The sequence below is a fragment of the Poecilia latipinna genome, unplaced genomic scaffold (genome assembly GCF_001443285.1).
Source record: "Poecilia latipinna isolate Pla-1442-1.1 unplaced genomic scaffold, P_latipinna-1.0 Scaffold379, whole genome shotgun sequence".
NCBI lineage: Eukaryota > Metazoa > Chordata > Actinopteri > Cyprinodontiformes > Poeciliidae > Poecilia > Poecilia latipinna.
The window spans coordinates 44,229-68,237 of NW_015112995.1; the positions used below are offsets into that span (position 1 = coordinate 44,229).

General features: G+C 39.5%; 3 long non-coding RNA genes across 6 annotated transcripts; 2 read left to right on the forward strand and 1 right to left on the reverse strand.

The window, feature by feature from the left end:
* Positions 1-3,000: 3,000 nt before the first annotated feature.
* Positions 3,001-5,338, forward strand: LOC106950113 (uncharacterized). Its single transcript, XR_001425546.1, has 2 exons — positions 3,001-3,468; positions 4,944-5,338. It is a non-coding gene; the product is annotated as an uncharacterized LOC106950113 (long non-coding RNA).
* A 2,720-nt stretch (positions 5,339-8,058) lies between these two features.
* On the reverse strand, positions 8,059-10,249 carry LOC106950111 (uncharacterized). The gene is made up of 2 exons (XR_001425545.1): positions 9,816-10,249; positions 8,059-8,070 (listed from the first exon to the last, which is right to left on the reverse strand). It is a non-coding gene; the product is annotated as an uncharacterized LOC106950111 (long non-coding RNA).
* LOC106950110 (uncharacterized) lies at positions 9,845-22,973 on the forward strand. 4 transcript variants are annotated; one of them, XR_001425542.1, is made up of 3 exons: positions 9,845-9,918; positions 18,256-19,509; positions 19,826-22,973. It is a non-coding gene; the product is annotated as an uncharacterized LOC106950110 (long non-coding RNA). The 4 variants fall into 4 exon arrangements; XR_001425544.1 differs by lacking the exon at positions 9,845-9,918 and having other exon boundaries at positions 17,193-19,077; positions 19,153-19,509; XR_001425541.1 differs by lacking the exon at positions 9,845-9,918 and having other exon boundaries at positions 17,194-19,509; positions 19,826-19,930; positions 20,132-22,973.
* The last annotated feature ends 1,036 nt before the right edge of the window (positions 22,974-24,009 follow it).

A 24,009-nucleotide genomic window follows, 5' to 3' on the forward strand; every position in this document is an offset into this window, starting at 1 on the left:
TAATAACAATAATAATGGGCTCTTTGCACCTAAGGCGTTGACGTCACATCTCCAGGAGCTAATGCGGCTCACTTGTTTCCGCTTTGAGTTACCATGACTGGTAGAAAAGACTAAGTTGGATTTCAGATGCAAAAAACGCAATACTATGAACGTTGTTGTCTTCCTAATATAATGGGCTTTTAAGTTTCCATTAATTTCCAAGCGATCCTGAATTAAGAAAATGATGGCTTGTAAATATTTGTCACTACCAGTTAAAGCTAACGCTGCACAACACAAAGTTTGCAGCCTTCACTTCACTCCGGATCAGCCTAAAAATACCAGGGATACGGATGATAAATAAAGGAGCCTCCCTGAGTTATTTCCATGGAATCACTTCTGTAGTCAGCCTGAAAGAGTTTATCCGCCTGTACATACTGCTGTAAACACCGTCCTGAGCTCTTCACAAGAAACATGCAAAGGTAATAAAACGAAATAACACGGAGACATGAAGCAACACGGTCATATTTTTCTAAAAGCAACTTTGAACCAGATCTGACACCAGAGCCGTTAGGCCCGTTTACACGACAATGAAACGAAGAGTTTTGTTGCGTTTGTACTGTACATTTACACAAAACGTTTTCTCTGACAATGGCTCAGATTGAAAACGGGTTCCAGACTGCGATGATTCTGAAACGTACCGATGTCCGTTGTGGTGTAAACAGAGAAAATGGATCTTTTCTTCCAGAGAATCCCCAGCTAATGCATAATATGACACAAAATATAGCTGCTTTCTGCAATCCACAGAAGAAACTACTGACAATGCTGGTGTTACCGTTTCCCCATCAGATACGGTCTCTTCACCGCCCAGCTGGCAAAATACACGGCAGAGCATTACACGTTTTCGATGTGAACCGTTACTGTGTAAACAAAGATTAAAACGTTTTCATGTAAATGATCCAACAAAAACGGAACAAAGATTCCGTTTTTGTTGGATCATCGTCGTATAAAGCGATGAGACTTCTTGTTGGGCTTCGTCAGGCTTCGGAAGCTAAAAGCCCAAACCGTAATATACATATATATATAATTGAATATTATATATGTACATAATATAATTGAAAATAAGATAAAATCTTTAGATACTTAAATTGCACAAAGTCCGTTCTTGTAAAATGATATTTTTATTGGATCGGAAACAATCGAGTCGCTTTTCCCCAAACACAGAAGCTGAGGTGCGAAGAGCTACTGTCCACCTAGCAGTTTTTTTAGTGTTGAACTTGAGAATAAGGGATTATTTATTCTTCATCAAGTGGGAGGAGGATGAGCACGAAGGGAGTTGGTGTCAGTTTTCGTTTTGCTGGGTTGCAGAACGAATTTCAGATGGTGGTGAGGGAGTATATTCGTTTGGTTTAAAACAGGGCAAAATGTTTTACAGCGTTCTACTAATCACCTGATTAGCCAGTGAAGATGAGGCATCTGGAAAATGTACTTTACATTTAAAATATTATGCATATTGTGTTAGTAAAGAGATTTCTCATATGGTCTTGGTAATTTACTTGGCATTGAGGCGTTCGACATTAGTATCCATAACCTCTTATACAATGAGTGAGATGAACGTTTTCAAAGCCTTCGTCTTGATGTGTGGTTTCTTGGTGGTGAGGATTGGACGCTGAGACCCAGGTAAGATGAAGACGAAGGTGATTTAATGATGAAATTGCTCATAAACAGTCCAGGAAAACAGGCAGACAGACAAGCACACAGCTAATCGCTGGTAGCACTGAAAACAAAGACTGAAGAACTGGAGCCGACGCGGGACTTAACCAGTACCACTGGGACGACGGACAGACAGACATACGCTTGACAATAGACAAACAAGAGACAAAGACAACAGGTGGACTTAAATACACACGGAGTAATCAAGGGAACGAGACACACCTGGGAACAATCAACGGGGAAACGCAGAGACTCCAGGAAGGAACTGAACAGAAACACGGATCATGACAGGCTTGAATTTATGCAATTATTTTGTTTCCAGGGGGGATAATTAATCATTAGAAGTTTTTTTCTGCTTGATAGGGAAGTTTTATTTTAAGTAAATAGAAGATAGTTATTGTTTAATTTTTTAATTAAAAATTAAAATAACATTACTAATTTAAATAATAAACTAATGCATGTTATTTTTATGTATTTGGTGGTTTTGGTAATTAGCTTCTGAAAACCCAAATTCATGGTTGAGAGCAGTAAACTTACTAAACATATTTTTGGTCCTGGATTTGGTACTGAATTAGGTGCTTACAACATAAATAAAAGATATTACAACAAAAGATGATCTTTTGATCCTTAATGATTGAATCAACCTGAAACAAAATTATACAAATCAAGGCTTTTGAAAGTTTCATCATGTTTGCCATTTTCTGTGAGATTTGCATCACTAAGTAGTCATGTCAGTTTCCTTGAGGTAAATTGTCAATATTATATAACAAGTCTTTCTTACCAAGATAGTATTGGTCATATTGTAAATGTACCCATTTTGTATTTATAGTATTTTAATCAAATTCTTCAATTGTCGTATTGCTGTAATAATCAATGAATATTTGTGGCACTAAATCCTCCAATGTTTTAATGCAGATGCCTCGTTGATCTCTGGCTGCGAGTCGAAATTCCAAAACCTGCAGTGATTTCATGTCACGTCAGTGTTTTAAGTTTTAAAATTTAATGGTTTTCTTGTGTTTTATAACAAGTATTTGCAGTATGTACTTTACTCTTGTTTAAGTTTTTTTTCTTTTCTATTTTTGTTTGTTTTTCAGTAGGCATGGTACGGCGTCGTTCCATTGAAGACTGGCCCCGCAGTTTAGTGACTAACCGTTGTCACAAGTTGGCAACACAGCGCTCTGACAGAAATGATTTAAAGGAGAAGATGTAGACAGTTATAATTTTATTGTTTTTATTTCAAAGTTTGTTCTATTGATTGGAGCATCTGAGGTCCTTTGCTGATGATTGTTCAAGTTTCAGTCTCCTCCTGGTGCTCATGCTGCTGAATGGGGTATATGCCTCGAGAGGTGGTGACGTATTTCCGTTTGAATTTATGCCACATAGGTTGGTTCCGGGTCCTGCTGACTCCTATTGTTTTCAGCCAAAGCTGCAAGATCTGTACCATGAAAAAGACGCAAAACTTAAAACATCTGTGAGCTGCTGGTACAACAATCGAGTTTTGTGGTGTGCCGTTGTGTCCAGTAATTAGCCGGTACCATCCGGTGCTTAGTTTTTTTCATTTTCCTGCTGAAATCAAGGACAGCTAACACGCGGTTTGTAGCTGCCTGCTATTTCAAAGCTTGAGGATACTGAAGATCCAGCGTCAGAAATGGGAAGACGGAGGTTAAAAGGAAGCTGTACGAGCTTCGTTCACTGGAATAATGTGTTGGAGGAAAATAATGCCAGGAAATCCACTGCAACGGGAACAGGCTGAGAACAGAGGCAGCGATTCGGCACAAGGTCAGTCAATACGTGTGTTGAGGCGTTTGTGTTATATGGAGTATGAAATTATTCTTAGGCAGCTCCTTAGCTTTTGTTTATATGACATATATAAAATACATTTAACATGCAGTCGGAGCGACTAGCCCCTCCGATACTATTAAGAGAGGAAAAATTCTTGAACTTTAAAAACCTTTTGACTCGTTAAATCCTCTCTTATGCCCGGGTTCAGAAAGATGCTGTGTGCAAAGACTGAGATCACGCAGAGATGACAGCGTCACAATAATCAGCATTTATTCAAGACAGATGCATACTATGACCAGACAAACATCACAAAACATCAGAAACCTCAGAGCACAAACAACACATGAATTTACCTGAGAGAGAAAAACACAAAAGATGGAAACGACAAACAAAAAGCAAAGACAAAATCTAGTAACAAAATCTGATTTGTTACTCTGTAGAAAGTTTTATCCTCTTGTATTTAATTTATTCAAATAAGGCGTACCTGTGCTCATCCAACCAGGAGCTATCTCTGACCCTCTATCTGAAGCCTAAAACCCCTGCCGTGTTTACAGCCTTTCACAGATGAGTGTGAAAAGCTAGAACTTCCACTGTATTGTTTTCCCACAGACAAAAGGCAGTTCAAACGATCCTAGCAAACCATCTGCTGGAACTACAGGTAAAATAAAGGTCAATAGGCCAGAATAAGTTACTGATTTAAAACCACAATTTAGGCCATTTGAATCAAGACATGTTAAGTTTTAAAACTAGCTTATTTTAAATTTATTTTCTCAACAATACCGAGCAGGTAATTTAATAACAGCCGACAGCAGCAAACCACACCACACAGGTAGTCAGATTAAGGTCCAAAACCTTCACTTTACAGCCGTTTAAGTGGCACCGATCCACATGAAAAACCCAAAGAACAAATGGTACAAATCACGTATTTCCAGAATCCCGAATATATTAGAGTGAATTTTTCCACTTTGCTGCTTTAATCTGTTACGTAATTTCTCCTTTTTTCCTCTGAGATTCTGCTTAGAAAATGAGGTTATGAAGTTACATCCTCCCGCTGCTTTTTGTTTTTAAAATAATATATTTAGGTTTGCCTCGATTTTATAAACTAATGTCTCTATGCATCATTTTTTGTCTTACTGTTGGTGCAGATATTAGGTGAACACTGTGCTTTGCCTGCCAGTAGTTTAAATTAATTTCAGCTGCACACTTTCAAGGGTATTCAGATTTTAACATGCATTTCTAAGTAGTATTTCAGTTCACTCTTACTCAGTGACTTCAATGTTGTTACACCTCTGAAACATTTTTTGTAGTTTCTTTGTGATACCAGAACTATTTCACTTAAACATTTAATTTCCTGAGAGTCAATTTATGTTCAAGCAAACTCTCAAAAAGAGCTGAGGATTTATTAGTTTTGATCATGTTGGGCAGCTAAATATGGAAGCTTATTGTTTTTTTGTGTGTTTTTAATTTTTCAGGTTTGCATCGCAACACCTCGTGTTTCTGAGCCATGATCGCTGTGCTGATTACCTTTCCATTGGATCCAAGCACCTGGACCAGCTGACGGCATCCATCAGTCCACGGATCATCACAACGTGGACCAACTTTTTATTTACTTGGTTAAACTATGATCTGGAAACCGGAGCACCAGATATGCAAAAATCTTCCTGCAGACTTTGACACTGCAGTCATCCTGGACGGGGCTGAGCCGCTCTTCCTCTCTCCTCTTCCTCTCCTCCAGAGTGACGAGTTTTCATCACCAGTAAAGGCGAACAGGTCTGATGTCTGATTAGCTGCTAGGAAGTATATTATATATTCACTGTTCATTTTGCTATCCTGTTTGTACCTCCAATAAAATTGAATCTCATTTGTAGTACTCTACATTTCACAAACCTTTTTTCCCTTTTCTCTGTGTTTACATTTTATCAAGTATTTACATGTAGATCAGGAATTCAAGTGAGATGGTAAAATGCAACACATTTAGGTAATACCAGCAAAGAAATGTGAATATTAAGTAATATGTAGTTAGTCATATAATTTAATATACTGAGTAAGGCTGGATGATATGATTTACAAGATTTTTTTCATACCAGATTTGATTTTAATCGATTCCTCCTGCCCTCAATTTCTATAATAAAATCACAGAAAATACTTTCAAAAAGTGCCTTTATTTCAATCATCTGTTCTGTGAGTTGTATAAGGGAGCATTATGGTCAGGACTGCAAGTATGCAGTCATTGTTGCAGCAGAATAAAGATGCAATTTTATAACAATGTCTTAAAATTACAAGAAGTTGTTTAATGAGAAATAAAGATTCAGATTGATCTGACGTAACCAGCTCAGTCCATGTGGTTCTGACATTTGTCAGAACCAAGAGGATTCAGATTTTCACCTCAACTGACCAGATAAGGATTAAGGTACAAATAAAAAATAGAGCAAATACTGTAAACAAAATGGAAAAAGCAACTGATAGAAATACTTTCTATATAAAGAAAAGTAAAAAAAAAAAAAAAGTTAATAGCAGGAGAAAAGTTGATGGCAACATTAGCTCGGCCTATTCATCCCTCCAGGAAGCCATTCAACAGAACTCCTGTCCAACTCCAACTATAATGAAGATTAAAAAGAGAGAAAAACAGAAAGTTAAAATAACAAATAATACCAATTTAATATTCAGATCTAATGTGTTCTGGAATCTATTATTGACATTTTACAAATTTCACAAATCAATTAGAAGGTTTCACAAATGTTTTATTTATTCTGCTGTCAGTACAGAATAATCTAGTTAGGTTTGAAATGTCTAGGTGTTATAGTTTTTAAAGTACAACACATTAAAAAAGCTCAAGATAGTGAAAAATTAAGTGTAATCGCCCTTTAGCTATTTTCCGAATTAGATGCTACATTCAGAAGCTAACTTCAGCTTCTGGGGCACAATATAGACATATCTCTATATGTTTATATAGATATATATCTATATCTATCTATAAAGCATAGATATGTAGATTGCACACTGCACAGGTAATCAAACCACTTATCGTTTACATAGCACCTTTATAAGCTTGTCCCTGTTAGCTACGTCAGACATATGAGGCATTATGGTGAATACAAACGATTTATTAACTTACCTTTGAAGTTATTGTGAAGTTTTGACACATCCACATTAATTTATTCAAATAAGGCACATCTGTGCTCATCCAACCAGAAGCTGTCAATAGTTTCAGATTTAAACCCAAACATGGCTAAATTAAGAATTTTGTTGAAAAGAACTGTTCAATCTACCTTTTTGACATGTGATAAGATTAACTGTATTTAAACAGAGAATATTCAGTTTCATCCCAATAAAACATGGAGAGCAATGGCCACTGCGGAATAGATTAGAGAAACAGTGATATGTTTTTAAATAGATCGTTATTTTCTTAGGTTTCTTATACTGGTTTCCTCTGCACTTGACTGAATCCATAGAGAAGCAAAATGCATTTCTGCTGCAGGTCGGTAAAGCTAGGTCGGCATTTTTCTTTGGTAAATGTCTTGCAGGTCTTTTCATGTTATGTTTTGTGAAGGGATTGTTTGCATGATTTATTTTCAATTCATCATCGTTTTCAGGGATCCCTTATTTTTCCATTGGAGTTCTTCCCTCTGAACCGTCTTGATCTGTGGTGCCCTGATGGTGTGAATATAACTTTAGACACAGTAAAGTTACATTTTGCATTCATATCAAATGTTAATTTTGTGCCTGTTATTACTCTCTATGTGTACAGATCTACCTTAGCGATGACGATGGCATGCAAATTCTGCAAGAACTCGTGGTTTGTAGCGTATCAGTACTTGGAAATATCAGCACCAAAGCCGCCGGTCCAGAACCAGGCAGCTCCAGTGTACAGAGATTTGTTCCCCACATTGAAAGGAGAGGTATGAATATTTTATGTTTGTTTGCAGTGAAATAAAGGTGTTTGGTCTAAAAAAAAAAAGTGGCTAATGATTCTAAATTTATTTTATTTTTACAGAGGATTTGTTCAGAGGAATTGCATGTGTTTTCTGATCCACTTAAGAAAAAAGTGGTTTCTTACAAGGTCTGTGAGGCTTTTATCTATTGATGATATATTTTAATAATTTACATTTTAATTACATGTGGACAACAGTTTGGTGACTTTAAAGGAATGTTACATTTTCTTAAATCCAGTCCGTTTCTCGGCTGACATGTTGGTTGAAACACTGCTCAACACTATGGTGTGGTTGATTGATGACATCACTTAGCTCCACCCCTCACAACAGAAAATCCCTTATTTTACTGATGATCTTTTACTCAGATATTTCAAACTGTTTGGTGACAGAACAAGTGATGCTGAGTCCGTCTGTGAAAGCTGATTGGTGGATGGGCCGTGTGGGCGTAGCAGAGCCCACACGGCTCTGCCACATTATTTTCTTCAGACAATTTATAGTTTCTGGGATTTTATTGACCACCAGACAGGAATGCACCAGGGTTTTTTGTGTTTTGTTGGGGAGCAGGTAGGTGTTTATTTTCAGTATATACACTACATTTGAACTCTGGTTCGTGGGTTCATCCTGCCTCAGAAACCAGGGTAACACTGCAGAAAACTTCAGGGTTACTCTGGGATTTGCAGTGCTCGGTTTGTCCAGCAGATGGCAGTGATAGACCAGAGATCGTATGGCTCAGTTTAAGCGGAGCAGAGCGGTTTTCTCCTGTAAAGCTCATTCAGTCTTGTCTGATAGATATTAATGTGCTCATATTTACCATTAGGGGCCATGTTAATCTTCTCTGTATCGTTCCAATTTTAGTTGATGGCTGGGAGAGCTTTGAGCCTGACAAAAGCTCCGGTTCTTGTGAATTCAGCTGGCTGGTTACTTTGTAGTGGAGTCCATGATTACCCATCATGCATCTGTGCATTGAAACGACCAAGTTACAAGAATAAACAAGAAATTTGTGGGTAGTCTGGGTACATTTTTAAAGTAGTCAAGTACAGGTATGAGGTAAAAGTTTATTTAGCAGCAGACCTTCATGTTTGGAGGTTTTATCTTGTTCTGAAAATGAAAGTAAAACCGCTATGGAGAAGTGGGCGGACCAGAGGGCTATAAAGACTGCTGTGAGACAGTGTGCTAGTGTCCTAGTTCTCTAGGACATATACTAAAATTGGAACGATACAGAGAAGATTAGCATGGCCCCTGCGCAAGGATGACACGCAAATTCGTGAAGCGTTCCTCATTTTCTTCTTCACCAGAAGAAAAAAAATCATCTGCGAACAAAATCCCGGCACAAAACGGCACAGTTAAATCAGTCATAGTTTGGGTTCCTGAACACTTTTCCCTCCAGAAGCTCACTTCTTAGAATGTAGCTAGGTGACCGGTAAAATAAGGGATTTTCTATTGTAAGAAACTCATATCTGTTCGTGTTTAAAAAGATTTGTGCGTTTGTAATACTGGATTTGTAAACCTTAAAAATGAAATAAACCTCCTACGCCTATACATGTTGAAAAAGTACACACAAATCACCTGGTACACACACACAACTGCATTTACACACAGATCCAGTTACGAGTGCACAACTATTTTTGAGACTCATTTCACGCTTCGGGGAAGCTCCAAGATTTGTGTGTAGATGGTGCGTTTACATGCTAGTAAAAGCTGGGACATCTGAGTTTTGCTCTGAGTCTAGTGTTTTTCTACTTTAGTTCGTGGAAAACTGAATATCTCAGCACTTCCTTATAATATCCTAAAATTATTTACAGACATATTGTGCGTTTTGAGCGGTACAGGAGACCACAGCTAGACTTTATTCACCATAACAAAATGAAGGGTACTTCATTTATGTTGACTTTTCAACATATTTAAGGATTTAGTCCAATATTCACACATAGGCCTGTCAGAATAATCAATAAATCAATTAATCAGATGATAAAACAAACTCAATCATTTCCATTGGCATGATTTATTGTTTCTCTTTTTCTCTCTTTATACCAAAAACTGGATAATAAAAGTCTTCAGTTTGGTACTTTGGTCTCAATTAGACCTTATTTTGAAAAGCAATTTTGTTTAAAAAGACTTCAAAATTCATTAGTTTTATTTATTATGGATACTAAAAATGTCTCCCAGTGTTAAATGTTCATTAGAATTTAAAGTTTAATGACCTTTGAGAATGAGTTCTTGCATTATTTCATCATTACTATTATATAACTTAAAAATGGCCTCAAAAGAACTATATTATCGTTTGTTGAGAACTTTGGAACAATTTATCATACAGTAATTTTTTTTCATGGTAACAGACCTATTCACACATCCTCCAGAACCTTCAGATTAAACTGTGTTTGTGTCTGGACCCCATTTCATCGGCCCTTAAACAAATACACTGCTCAAAAAAATAAAGGGAACACTTAAACAACACAATATAACTCCAAGTAAATCAAACTTCTGTGAAATCAAACTGTCCACTTAGGCAGCAACAGTGATTAACAATCAATTTCACCTGCTGTTGTGCAAATGGAATAGACAACAGGTGGAAATTATTGGCAATTAGCAAGACACACTCAATAAAGGAGTGGTTCTGCAGGTGGGGACCACAGACCACTTCTCAGTACCTATGCTGTCTGGCTGATGTTTTGGTCAGTTTTGAATGTTGGTGGTGCTTTCACACTCGTGGTAGCATGAGACGGACTCTACAACCCACACAAGTGGCTCAGGTCATCCAGGACGGCACGTCAACGTGAGCTGTGGCAAGAAGGTTTGTTGTGTCTGTCAGCATAGTGTCCAGAGGCTGGAGGCGCTACCAGGAGACAGGCCAGTGGAGACGTGGAGGAGGCCGTAGGAGGGCAACAACCCAGCAGCAGGACCGCTACCTCTGCCTTTGTGCAAGAAGGAACAGGAGGAGCACTGCCAGAGCCCTGCAAAATGACCTCCAGCAGGCCACAGATGTGCATGTGTCTGCACAAACGGTTAGAAACCGACTCCATGAGGATGGTATGAGGGCCCGACGTCCACAGATGGGGGTTGTGCTCACAGCCCAACACCGTGCAGGACGCTTGGCATTCGCCAGAGAACACCAGGATTGGCAAATTCGCCACTGGCGCCTTGTGCTCTTCACAGATGAAAGCAGGTTCACACTGAGCAGATGTGACAGACGTGACAGAGTCTGGAGACGCCATGGAGAGCGGTCTGCTGCCTGCAACATCCTTCAGCATGGACTGACCCACTGCCACCGGTTTGGCAGTGGGTCAGTAATGGTGTGAGGTGGCATTTCTTTGGAGGGCCGCACAGCCCTCCATGTGCTCACCAGAGGTAGCCTAACTGCCATTAGGTACCGAGATGAGATCCTCAAACCCCTGTGAGACCATATGCTGGTGCGGTTGGCCCTGGGTTCCTCCTAATGCAGGACAATGCTAGACCTCATGTGGCTGGAGTGTGTCAGCAGTTCCTGCAAGATGAAGGCATTGAAGCTATGGACTGGCCAGCCCGTTCCCCAGACCTGAATCTGATTAGCACATCTGGGACATCATGTCTCGCTCCATCCACAAACGTCACGTTGCACCACAGACTGTCCAGGAGTTGGCGGATGCTTTAGTCCAGGTCTGGGAGGAGATCCCTCAGGAGACCATCCGCCACCTCATCAGGAGCATGCCCAGGTGTGGTAGGGAGGTCATACGCAATACTGAGCCTCATTTTGACTTGTTTTAAGGACATTACATTAAAGTTGGATCAGCCTGTAGTTATTTCACTTTAATTGTGTGTGGCTCCAAATCCAGGCCTCCATTGGTTAATAAATTTGATTTCCATTGGTGATTTTGTTGTCGGCACATTCAACTTTGTACAGAACAAAGTATTCAATGAGAATATTTCATTCATTCAGATCTAGGATGTGTTCCCTTTATTTTTTTTGAGCAGTGTATATATCTGGTCTACAAACCTGCTGCTCATCTTCATTTCAAGTTGATTAATGTAGATGGTAAAATGTATTCAGATGGTTTAGATTTTTACTGTCATGAAGTGGTTGTGGGTGGTGGTGAGGAGAAACACAGAGACCCAGGTTAAGGTGATTTTAATAATAATGCTCGCAGCAGCACGGCAGAGAGACTAGCGCACAGCTAAATGCTGGTAGCAACTGATACAAAACGAGCAGACGCCGACACAGGACTAACGGTACGACTGTGCCGGCAGATGAACTAACAGACAGACGAGAAGCGAAGACAGAACTGACTTTAGACGAGGAGGAACACAGGCAACAGGTGGGACTAAATACACACCTGGGAAACAATCAACATGGAAGACGCAGAGACTCACAGGGAACAGGACCAGACAGAAAATTCAAAATAAACACACAGAAACACGGATCATGACATTCACAAGCAGTAAATTTCTTTCTTGATTGATATGATACAAATGAGAGCTAATAAAGAAAAAGAAAATATTTTATGCATTTATTTAAAGCACCACTGCAAACAGCCTTCACAGCAAAACATTTAATCAACATAAAAAAAGATTTCTACATGCATTGTGATTATTCAAGTAATTTTTAGGTTCAGTCAGGTCTGTCAGTGCATCAGCTGTTCAGGAAAATCAACATAACTGTTGTTGGGAATGGAAATCCCGATCGATGAATCATAATTTGTATTGACACACGGAGCATAAAATCAGCCAACCAAAGCATTCAGACTTTTCTGAAAAGTGCGGAGTTCACAGTAAGTTGATTTTATGTATTTATTGCACAAAAAAATGTAAATTGTTTGAAAAATAAGCAACATAAACGTTCATTGGAATAGGTAATGTAACTTAGAAAGCATATACTCGCGAACAATGTTCCCCTAATTTTTCATGTGTCTGGGCATACACAAAGCTCCCTGAGCCCACTGAGGGCCACTGTGAGCAACATCAGATGTGCACGCTGTAACCACACACACACCACACTTCTCCCGCTGAAAGCTCACTTGCTACTTTGGCTTCGCTGCATGTCTTGCAGAGTAGACCTTTCTCACTCAAAAAAGAAAAAATCTCACCCAGTTTCACCGCTTGTTCTTCTATTTGCACATACTCAGACAGCCATTCCATCCTAAAAGAACCGCAGTTCTTTTTTACTTTGTCTTGGTGAGCGGACGTGTCGCTGCCGTTCGCTTCACCATGATAAATTTAAGTTAAAATATTATTTTATGCGCTGCATAGATTTTCTTGTGCACTGAGACTGCACAATCGCGCAGCTAAGAGGGAACATTGCTCCCGAAAATAATTTAAAAGCACGTCTTGGCATGTGTTGTCCAACGGTAATTTTTGTCATCAGCCTTTAAGCTAGTGCTAATGTAACTGATGCTTACCCATTTGTGTTTAGGGCCTGCTATGCAATGCATAAAATAGTGCATAGAGCAAGATTTGTTTGGATACCATCTTAACATTTTTCTGTAGGGCTTTAAGTTAGCCCTGCAGAAAAGAAGGGAGGAACCCCGCCATGGATTTGGCACACAGGCTTTTCTTAAATGAGCAGAAAGCCAGGAAGCATCTCAAGTCATCTCCCTCAGAGAAACACTAAAACTTAAGGACAAACAAAATAACACAATACTAACAATAATTACAATTTAATTAGTAGAATAGCATTTAGTTAAAATTAACATGACAGTCTAATTTGTAGTTTTATATTAAAAAAACTGATCTAAGAGGATGCAGAAGTTCTGAGCCACTTTGTGTACCTGGCTTTATGTCGATTTAAAATTACTGCACTGATCTGTATTTGTAGGAATTACACATCATGTGATGTTTTGCTTTTAAACGTTAGAATAAACTTTAAAAATATAAGACATGGAGCATTGACTGTCAATATTTATTCAATGTCACATGCTGTTTTTATTTTAATTATGTAAAGCACCTTGAAATGCCTTGCTTCTGGAATGTGCTATGCAAATAAAATTCGATTGATGTTTGATTGATTGATACTTACCTCTGTGTTTTTACTCATTTACAGATTAACATGTCTCCTCCAAGCCTGCCATCAAAGTGCCCCACTTGTGGCAGTAACTTCCGTTATCTCGGGAAACATTTACAAAATAAACATGGATTAAAAAATAAAAATCCTCACTTTCTATGGCAGTGGGCGGACAAATATTCGAGCCGTACCCTGCCCCATAGAAGGGTGTACATATAACAAGTCAAGATTAGATAACCATCTTGAAAAAAGCCATTCAGAAATGGCTCCTGAGAAAATACAAGAAATAATTTTGTGGGGTTCTTTAAAGAGACCCGCCTCTCCACCTCGCGGGTTTCAAAGAGGGCCTTGGTGGCGGTGCACCACCATCATCCGTCTCCGGTCTCGGGAGACGGGTGGCGATGTCTTCATATCAAGAGTGCCAAGCTGCGGCACCTCGTCCCCAAGCGCCACCTCCACACGTGTCGGGCGAGGTGCATGGAGGAGATCCCCACATCCTCGGTGAGACTTTTGTCACCTCGAGTGCATGTGTGTCTCGCCTCGTTCCTCTGTCCAGGCCTTTGAAAGGGTTTCCTTGAATTGTTTTCCTCTGTCCAGACGAACTGGAGGAGGACCCCTTCAGGGAGTTGATGAGGAAGTTCTTCGCGCTCCTGTCCCTGTACATCTCCTGCTTCTACGGACACAGGACCGGCGTCCTGGGGAAGATGACTTCATCATCCTGAAGCCACCAGATGAAGACGAGGAGAGGGCCATGCGTGCGGCAGCGGAGGCCGTGCCAGCTGAGGATGCTGAGAGGGCGAGAGCGCTCCTCTCTCTCAGGCTAGATATCTGCTGAAACATAACACTGCCTCCTCAGATTTGGTCCAAACTTTCATCCTTTGCAATAAAACACAACGGATCCCATCACTTGTACGCAAATGATCTGGACGGCCTCATTAAAGGACACAAGAAACATCTTTCCTAGAGCACGTATTCTTGTACCATGCATTAACTTTTCTGAAAGAGGCACGCCGTGGTCACGTGACTTTTATGGACCAAAGGAATAAAAAGAAGACTGAATACTGCATTCACAGTTTCTTTTCTAATTTAGTTTGTTTTGGTTTGGATAATAGGAAAATATGTAAATAAATGGAAACAGGAAGTGACACCATGGCTATGATCTGCTCCCTGCGAGCAACACTCGGGGAGATGTCAGAGAAAAGATCCGCAAATTCGACCTGGAGGACAAACCAGGCGGTAAGCGGAGGTTTTTCCTCATGAGTTTGGTATTTTATGAAGTTTTTTGTGCTTTCTGACCTGTAAATGAGCTATATAAATAAAGTTTACTTGCATTCCTACTTTAAGATTCAAAACCGGTACAGGAGTTCCTTCTATCTGTCATAGATTCTCAGATTCCTTAACGGACATTTTCTTTTCTTCTGCAGCAGCAAGGCAAATGTGTTTTATGGTAATACTTGAAGAACAAGCTAAGGTTTTTATTGTTTTTCGTTTATTTGATTGTTATCTAAATATTTTGTTCTTTATAGACAATGGAAGGTCTTTCACCACTGAAGCTCCCGAAGTTGTCGGACCCTGAACTGCGACCAGTTCAGAATGCTGCCCGGTTAGCTTGTTAACCAATTTTAAAAAGTAATGTGTATCTGAAATAGTTGGTCATCAGTCCAAATTATGTTAATGGAGAAATCTTAGTTAAGGAAGGAAAATAAACTATTTTTCAATATCTTATTAAATGCAGTTTACTTATTATAATAAAGATTTTGTAGATATTTCATAAAGTATTTCACAATCACTTGTACTTTTCACAAGATGAAAATAATGTTGGATGTAATTATGATTGTTGTAAAATGTACAATTATTGGTTTTGTTTTAGCTAGATGCATGAGTTTTTATTTTCCACAACAAAGGCATTTTCTAGCAGCTTTGAAATTATTTTTCTTTTCTTATACACTTGGCAACTGTAGAGTCAGTCGTCATGTATTGAATATGCGATTTGTTTATTTTCTGTGTGAAGTTTTAAGTTATCTTTGGATGTTTTCTCTGTTTTAAACATTTGTTCACAAGCTAAGCATTAAGAGTGGTGGAATAGTTTTATATCAGGATTATTTATGGTGCTGTTCACTTTAGTATCAGTGTTCATTGCAAAAAATATGTTAAACAGTTATTTAATTTTTTTGGTTACAGTATCACTGTACTGATCCGGCGGCTTCTGTTGAATCTGAATAAAAGGATTCACGAGGCTTTTCAGCTCAGCCTGGAAGCCATAGAAAAAAACTCGTCAGCTTAAGGCTGCAGAGAAAAAGGTGGAGTTTTAGCTTGAAGCAGCTGATGGCTGCCAATGACAAACTGGAGTTATTAGAAAGCTGCTCCGCCTTTTATGCTGATGGTAGGTTTATTTATAGTTTATTATTTTGATTATATTTATGTTTAATGTTTTAATGAACATATGATGGTATATCATCAATTTGGATGAAGAACTCGAGATGAGCTGGACCACTGAAAATTTTCTTTTTTTTAATATATGACAGATGCAAAGTCAGTTGCCATGCATTAATATGCGACTGTCTTGTCTTTTTTATTTTACTATATTCAGTTTGAAATGCTGTATGTATTTTGTCATTTTTATGCTAAAATCTTTCAAAGAAAATTGATGCCATCAGGCAAACAGAGCAGGACGAAGAGCAAAACATGAGCTGGACCACTGAAAATTACTTTTATTTTATTTAAGTTCAGCTGTTTTGTTAAAATCTTTGTTTAAATTTGTACAATTTTTAATAGTTTTTGAAAATGTGTTCATTAAACAGTGTTCTGCATTGATGAATGGAGTCATTTTACATTTTTGTAACATGATAAAACTAGATCACCCCTTTATGGGTCATCTTGTAGTTTAGTGTGAAGTTTAAAGTTTGAGGGAAGGACCACGTGGGACATTAACAGGCTAAAGTTTGTTTTTAAGTTTTATTGTCATTGTTCAGAATGTATATAGTGCACAAAAAATTATTTTGTTTAAAAAGCACTTTTACAGAATATTTTATTACAGAGCTCGGTTGGAAGGGAAGATTTTAGTTATTTTGTTGGTTTCTGTTGAACAATATGGACGATGGCTAATGAATGGTGTGGACAACCCAAAGAACCGACACCAGAATCGGTTGTAGTACGGAGCTGGAGGAAAGCAAGGGATGAGGATTACATTAACGTCTGCAGCAGTTGTGAGACTGAGAAGTGGGACAGAAAAGTTACATCCAATTAATGTAAATTTAATTATAAGTAGATCTAAGTACGTTGGAGATTGTCATGATTTGATGTGACGGTTTGGTGAGGTGAAAGCAGGACGCAGCCAGACCCAGGTGGAAGTGATGAATGATTTAATGATGATCCACAGAGACTGGTAAACACGACGTGGATCCGACAAGAGACAAAGACAACAGGTGGGTTTAAATACACACAGGGAATCAATGAAACAAGACACACCTGGGAACAATCAACGGGGAAGCCGCAGAGACAGAGACTCACAGGGAACAGGATAATAAACACAGAAAACGGATCATGACAGAGATATTAAATATGTAGTTTTGACGAGATCCATCGCTCTGCCGTAGATACAGCCGTGGATCTGGCGGGGCAGCTGGGAGGAGACGCTGTGACGACATGACGCACATACGCTGACCGGATGACGCACATACGCTGACCTGAAAACAGGTTTGTTCTTTGGTTTCAACGTACAGTATTTATTTATTTTATTAATCTTCTCTGTATCGTTCCAATTTTAGTTGATGGCTGGGAGAGCTTTGAGCCTGACAAAAGCTCTGGTTCTTGTGAATTCAGCTGGCTGGTTACTTTGTAGTGGAGTCCATGATTACCCATCATGCATCTGTGCATTGAAACGACCAAGTTACAAGAATAAACAAGAAATTTGTGGGTAGTCTGGGTACATTTTTAAAGTAGTCAAGTACAGGTATGAGGTAAAAGTTTATTTAGCAGCAGACCTTCATGTTTGGAGGTTTTATCTTGTTCTGAAAGTAAAAATAAAACCGCTAAGGAGAAGTGGGCGGACCAGAGGGCTATAAAGACTGCTGTGAGACAGTGTGCTAGTGTCCTAGTTCTCTAGGACATATACTAAAATTGGAACGATACAGAGAAGATTAGCATGGCCCCTGCGCAAGGATGACACGCAAATTCGTGAAGCGTTCCTCATTTTCTCCTTCGCCAGAAGAAAAAAATCTGTGGAAAAAATCCCGGTGTTCTGTCAGATAGCCACACATGTCAGAACAGCCTACATATTGTGCATGCGCATTCTGCAGGAGGTCTGTGATATTGAGTGGTGCAGCTCGTCGTACGCGAGAAGAGAAAACAAAACCCAATTAAAAGTAAGTAAATAAATCATATTTAATGCTGCTGCAGCTGCAGTAAACTACAAAACGCGCCCTGTTTAAATTCAAGTTCCCCAGTTCATTGATATTTTTGGGTTGGATAACACGTCTGCTAGCTTGGATACAGTGATGGCTTTCCAGGTAGGACTTCGACACATAGGTTTATTAGGATTTCTTCTAATTCTTAAATGTTGAATTTGAATGGTCTGTGTATTTTTTTAACTTTCCTTATCCCCCCCCCCCCACCCTCCCAGACTGTACAGGCAGAAACCGTATCGGTATGAAAACACATTTCTTTACCCACACTGAAACTGGGGCAAAACCAGTGTTTTACTTTTGAAACAAATCCTTATCTTTATTAATGTATATGAAAAGCATTCATGTTAAGTTAGTTTTTATATGTGCTTTACATTTACATATATTAAGATTTTGCAAATTGAGGTTGCTTTTGGAACATGAAGGCTTTTCTGGTTAACAGATCTCATACCCGAGTACAACCCCCTGGGTTATGTAGCCAACAGTCACTATCAGTGTGACTGTTGCTTCAATTAAAAGACAGAAGATGTTGTTGAGTCACTTGAAGTCCCTGTGTCCACCGTGCGTTGCCAGGAAGGACATGGCGTCCACCAGTGTTGTCAATAAAAATTGGGATCTGTCAATTGCATTTAAACTCGCTGTTGTGTTTTCTGCAGTATTTCAAGAATTGCATTGTTGGATGCACATGCATAAACACGTAGATTAGAAGGTTTCTTGTATTACATTGGAATTAAAAAGGGTGAATATTAAGAAGCTTTCACTACAAACTTTATTTTGTTTAGTTTTGTATTTCTTGTCTTAAAAGCCAATATTTCGCAGAAATGTCATTGTTGCAGCACCAGTTGGCGTGTTTAGTAGCAGGAGTAGGTGTGTTGTCTAATGAATTGTCTTGTTTAAATGCCTGTTGATGCAATTTACATGTTTTTCTTGTGTCATTTATAGCAAACATGGAGTTCAAATGGGGTGAGGTCTTCAATTTTATTTCTGAAGGACAGAGGCAAACTTTGGGGAGGTATGCCGTAAAATTTAGCATCCATGGTAAGTTTTTTATATCTTAAATAAACATAAAATTTTTGACAACAATATTGACATAATGTGGTCATTGTTTTAATACAGCTGGGGACCTATTCTACGGAGCCTTACCCGAAAGAAGGGCTGTACGGTCCAAAGAAGAGGCCTGGAACTTCTTCAAGGAGTTTCATGCATCCCCCATGGGAGGACAACTGGCATCGTCAAAACAAGCAGTGCCATGTGTTCCCGATTCTATTGGCCCGGTATGACAGCAGACATTAAGAAATGGGTATGTAACAACATAGTTAGCAAAATCTTTATGCTCCAAAGTGTCGTAAAACCTATAAACTGTTATCTTGTAAAGGTGTCTCAATGTGACCGGTGCCAAAGAGTTGGACATCCCCTCCAAGTTGTCAGGGAACTTGAGTGCATAAAGGTAACCATCCACAGTGATTCCTGAAGTTTACCACCTCTAGGACATTGTTGCTCATAACATTGTAATCATCCCCATTAGGTGTCAGGGGTTTGGGAGCTGATTGGAATTGATCTGACAGGTCCCTTGCCCCTGACATCTTGTGGTAATCAGTGTATCCTGACAGCTACAGATTATTTCTCTAAATGGGTGGAGGCTTTCCCCCTCAAGACTAAGACCGCTGAGGAAGTCTGTCAAAAATTATGTTCTATATTTTACCGGCACGGCTGTCGAGAATTTGTGAACACAGTAAGCCACATTTAATACTACATATATTTCTGTGAAGCCTCAATATATGTAAAAGGTTATAATAACATGTTTGTTGTTTTAGATCAGGGGTGTCAAACTCCAGTCCTCAAGGGCCTCTGTCCTGCAACTTTTAGATGTGCCTCTACTGCACCACACCTGAAAAGAATAATTAGGTCATTAGCAAGGCTCAGGAGAACCGATCTACACAGGGAGGAGGTAATTAAGCCATTTCATTCCACTGTTTTTTACCTGTGGCACATCTAAACACTGCAGGACAGCGGCCCTTGAGGACTGGAGTTTGACACCCCTGTTTTAGATGAATAGTAGACTCTGATCTACTTTCAGTACAGAGAAGAATCACTGCAGCCTATCATCCTCAAACCAACGGCTTGGATGAAAAGACAAATGACAGCATTAAGCGGTAAGAAAGTTATTAGAAAAATTAAATGTTTTTTGTTTTGTTTTATATTTTTTAAGTTGCTTTTCATTGCAACATGTTTCTGTAGGTTTATATCAATGTACAGCTTGTTATAGCTATGTCATACCATAAGAAATGCAACACATAAGCAACTCTTACAAATTGGAGTATGTTCTTAGGACATGTGTGAAACTGTTCTTCTAGGGCACTGAGAAAACTTATCAACGACAAGGAAGATGACTGGGACATGTTCCTTAACTTTGTTTTCCTTAAGGTCGAAAACCCACACCACCACAAAATACTCGCCATTTTTTCTGATGTATGGCAGAGAGGCAAGGTTTCCTTCTGAAGTTCCTGTTGACATGCCGGTACAATTCTGCTACATTATATGAGTTTACAAACTCATGTAGTGTTTTTGCATGGAAATTTATGTGTATTAAGGTTTCAAGTTTTTACATCATGTTAAAATGTCAGTACTTCCTCTAAAACATACCTGCATTAGCCAACACTAACACTACAGTCTTCCAGATTAGTAGGAATGAGTAATCGGAAAATAACAGGTGAGACTGAGTTATCCCACAGTCTACCTCTCAGTGACAAATAGTTATAAAGGCTGAAGTGAAAAATGTTGGATAGACTGATGAAGCACACAAAATCTTCTGTAGATTGGAGGACGAATCAGGGAGATATTGCTGTTGAAACAGTCCAGGGGGCGCTGTGGAGTCAAACTCCAACAGAAGCGTGTCAACATCATTCAGATCCACTTTTTTCTGTCACCAGATGTAGTTTGAAATTTCTGTGTCAGAGTGTAAAGAACAATGTCATCAGCAAAATAGTTGACTGCCAAGGCATTTGGGGGCGGGGCTAAGGTGATGTCACCAACTGGCCATGTGACCGTGATGAGCGCTGCTCTGACAGAAATTTTCATAGAGCTGGGAGCTTGTTTGTGGGAGTTATTTCACCGTGTTTCATGGCAAATAGTCCGATTTTGAGTCTTGGAAATGCCCACATGCTTCATTGCAGAAGAAAGCTTTTGATAGCTTTTCATCTCCAACACCTCCAGAGTGTGCTGAGTAATTCTACAATCTGCATGTCAAAACTTGTAATACGAGTTTGCTAAGATACATATGTAAAAGAGACAGATGGTGAGTTTGATCCTGGGATCCCGGCCTGGGCTCCTGGATTTGGTTGGCCCTCATGGATCCCTGTACTCTGTCCTTGGGATCCATGAGGCCACCAATTACCAGAGTGAGTTGGACCGGAGGAAGCTGACCCTCCACAAGACATTGGTGGATACCCTTGGAGACTCAAGCAAAATTACTTTTGTCCAACTGTATGTGGACTCCCCTCACGTCCACATACAGATGCCTTACAGGCATCCAGTCAGCAGGGCACTGGTTACCTGTCGGTAATCTCACCCTCAATTCCAGCGGGCCTGATGTTCACATTGCTCACATGTACTACCCCAAGGATAAGATGGAGCTCCAGCTTGCCCTTAGGCTCGAGCAGGTCCGCCGATTTGAGGGTGAGATACCGTCAGAACTTGTCCCAAGGAGGTTCTTTTGCATCTCTGCATTAAGAATGCACTTTGTGGACAATGCTCTAGTCATCCCGTTTGAGGACAGCGGGAGGGACAGTGGTCTGATGGTCGCTCTTCGGATGGTCTTCCAGTACTTTGTGGAGTCACTTGAGGGACTGTACTCCAGCAATGAGGGGGTGACGAGGTATGACGCCTGCTGGAAGTCATACCAGTTTGAGCTGGCTTTAGAGGAGCTCTTTTATGTGCGTACTCTATCACCGTCTGACTTCCAGCTCAGCGTCAGCCTCGGGACCAACACGGTCAACCTGACCCACAGGAGGGGCTTTATCGGGTTGGCCCCTCACTCGGCAGCAAGTGCTGGTGAGGTCCCACCCCCTCTGCACCATTGGACATGCAATGCACTCCAGACAGTTCATCTGGAGCGCATTTTCCCTGTGTGCCAGGTGTTGGAGGCAGTCCCAGCTGTTCTTGGTGCTGCGCTCATCCACCTGTTGCTTTGACATCTTAAGGAGGAATGAAATCCCCTGGGAGACTCAGCGGGAGCATCAACCTGGAGGTGTTCGCAGATGACCTAAGCACCAAGAACAGCTTCCCTGTGCCCCTCACATCTGGCACATTTGGTCCAGACCGGCAGAGATCCCCATAAGTGCCTTTTGGTGGGCTCTCCAAGGTTGCCACGGCAACACTGCAGGTGTGCACAGAGGTGGAGCGGCAGTCATTGAGCTACTCCAGGAACCTGGAGAAGTACCGTGACCATGTGATGCCATGGATGGTCAAGGTGCTTCAAAGGGTTCCGGAGAAAGTAGATGCTGCCCTCCGCCTCAAAGTACTCACCTTTGCTAGCGCAATAGGGATGATCATGAACGTGCACTATGTTGATTAAAAACATCTCCAAAGTCTCCTTTATGAAATGACTCCCATAAGCTAGGCAATTCTCCAGAGGTGGGAAATCCTCTCAGAGTTCAACCTCCCGAGGGTTTTCAACTTCATGGTGTAGAAACGCCATGAAGATATTACTCACCAGCTGCAGGTGCCAGCAAAACCCAAATTCAAGGCACCACAAGAGGCACCTAACGAGCAGCCGTACAAGGATGTCCAAGAAGTTGAGGACCAAGACGACATTCCACTTTCAAGTGTTCTTCTTGAAATTTTTCATAGGTTCGTGTGTTATTTTCATTCATAAAACTTAAAAATAAAATCCCTCACATGGACTTTGCCTTGACATGGTTTGAGGGCTTAAGTGTCTACTTCAGACACAACCAAAGAGTCCAAGGTTAGGATGAGAGGTTTGAGCCTGTCCTCGAGATGGGACAGGAAATGCACGGTCCATCCATCCGTCCCATCTCGTCTTCTGTGGACAAGAGGGTTCAGTTTGTTTCCCCTCCTATGCATCACCAGAGTCCAACCATCCTGTCGTTCCATTGTTTTTGTTTTTAATAATCCTTTCAGCTTTATTTCTTAATCAATAATGTGTTATAGGTGCTATTTATGAATTGTGTGTATATGCTTATGAACTTTTTTAATATGTATATTTATTTTTTTATTTACAATGAGTAGAAAGTATATTAAAATAATGAAAAAATAGAATAAAGCAAAAAAATTTTAACAAAAACAAAAAGCCTTTTTAAATTGTGTTCCCCTCCCATGCATCACCAGAGTCCAACCATCCTGTCCTTCCATTGTTTTTGTTTTTAATAATCCTTTCAGCTTTATTTCTTAATCAATAATGTGTTATAGGTGCTTTTTATGAGTACTTGTTGCTGTATTGCTCCGAGCAGGAATGAAGAGTGAGTATGTGGAGCCGCTCTCCTATTTATAAGCTCCTCCCTTGGAGCTCCTCCCACTTCGTTACTCTTCGTGTTTTTTTAACCTTTATTTTTAAATGAAGTCCCACATAGTGAGCAACAGTCTAGTTTGGTGAATATTTTTCCATTAACTGATAAAAAAAAGTTCACAATAAATATATATATATATTTTTATGAAAATCTAAAATACAAAAAGGATGTAATTTCAGTTAAAAAGGAATCTAAAGAGTATGAACTCTCCCTTGATATCAATAATGTGTGTAAAGGTGCTATTTATTTATGAATTGTGTGTATATGCTTATGAACTTTTTTAAATATGTATACATTTTTTTATTTTTTTTAGAATTGTGAGTGGAAAGTATTTAATTAAAATTAAAAATAAAATAAAAAATAGAAAAAATAAAAACTTTTTTTTAACAAAAACAAAGAAGCCTTTCTAAATTGTGTGCCAACTGTTGCGACGTTTCGGCTGCTATGGGCCTTCCTCAGGCAAATGTTTCTAAGAAATAATTGGTTTTTGGTCTCAGTACAGTCATGGCCAAAAGTATTGAGCATGATTCAAATGTTAATATTTACAAAGTCTACTGCTTCAGTTTTTATAATGGCAATCTGCATATACTCCAGAATGTTATAAAGAGTGATCAGCTTAACAGCAATTAATTGCAAAGTCAATATTTGCCTAGAAAATGAACAAAACACATTTAAACTTCATTGCAGCCCTGCCTTAAAAGGACCAG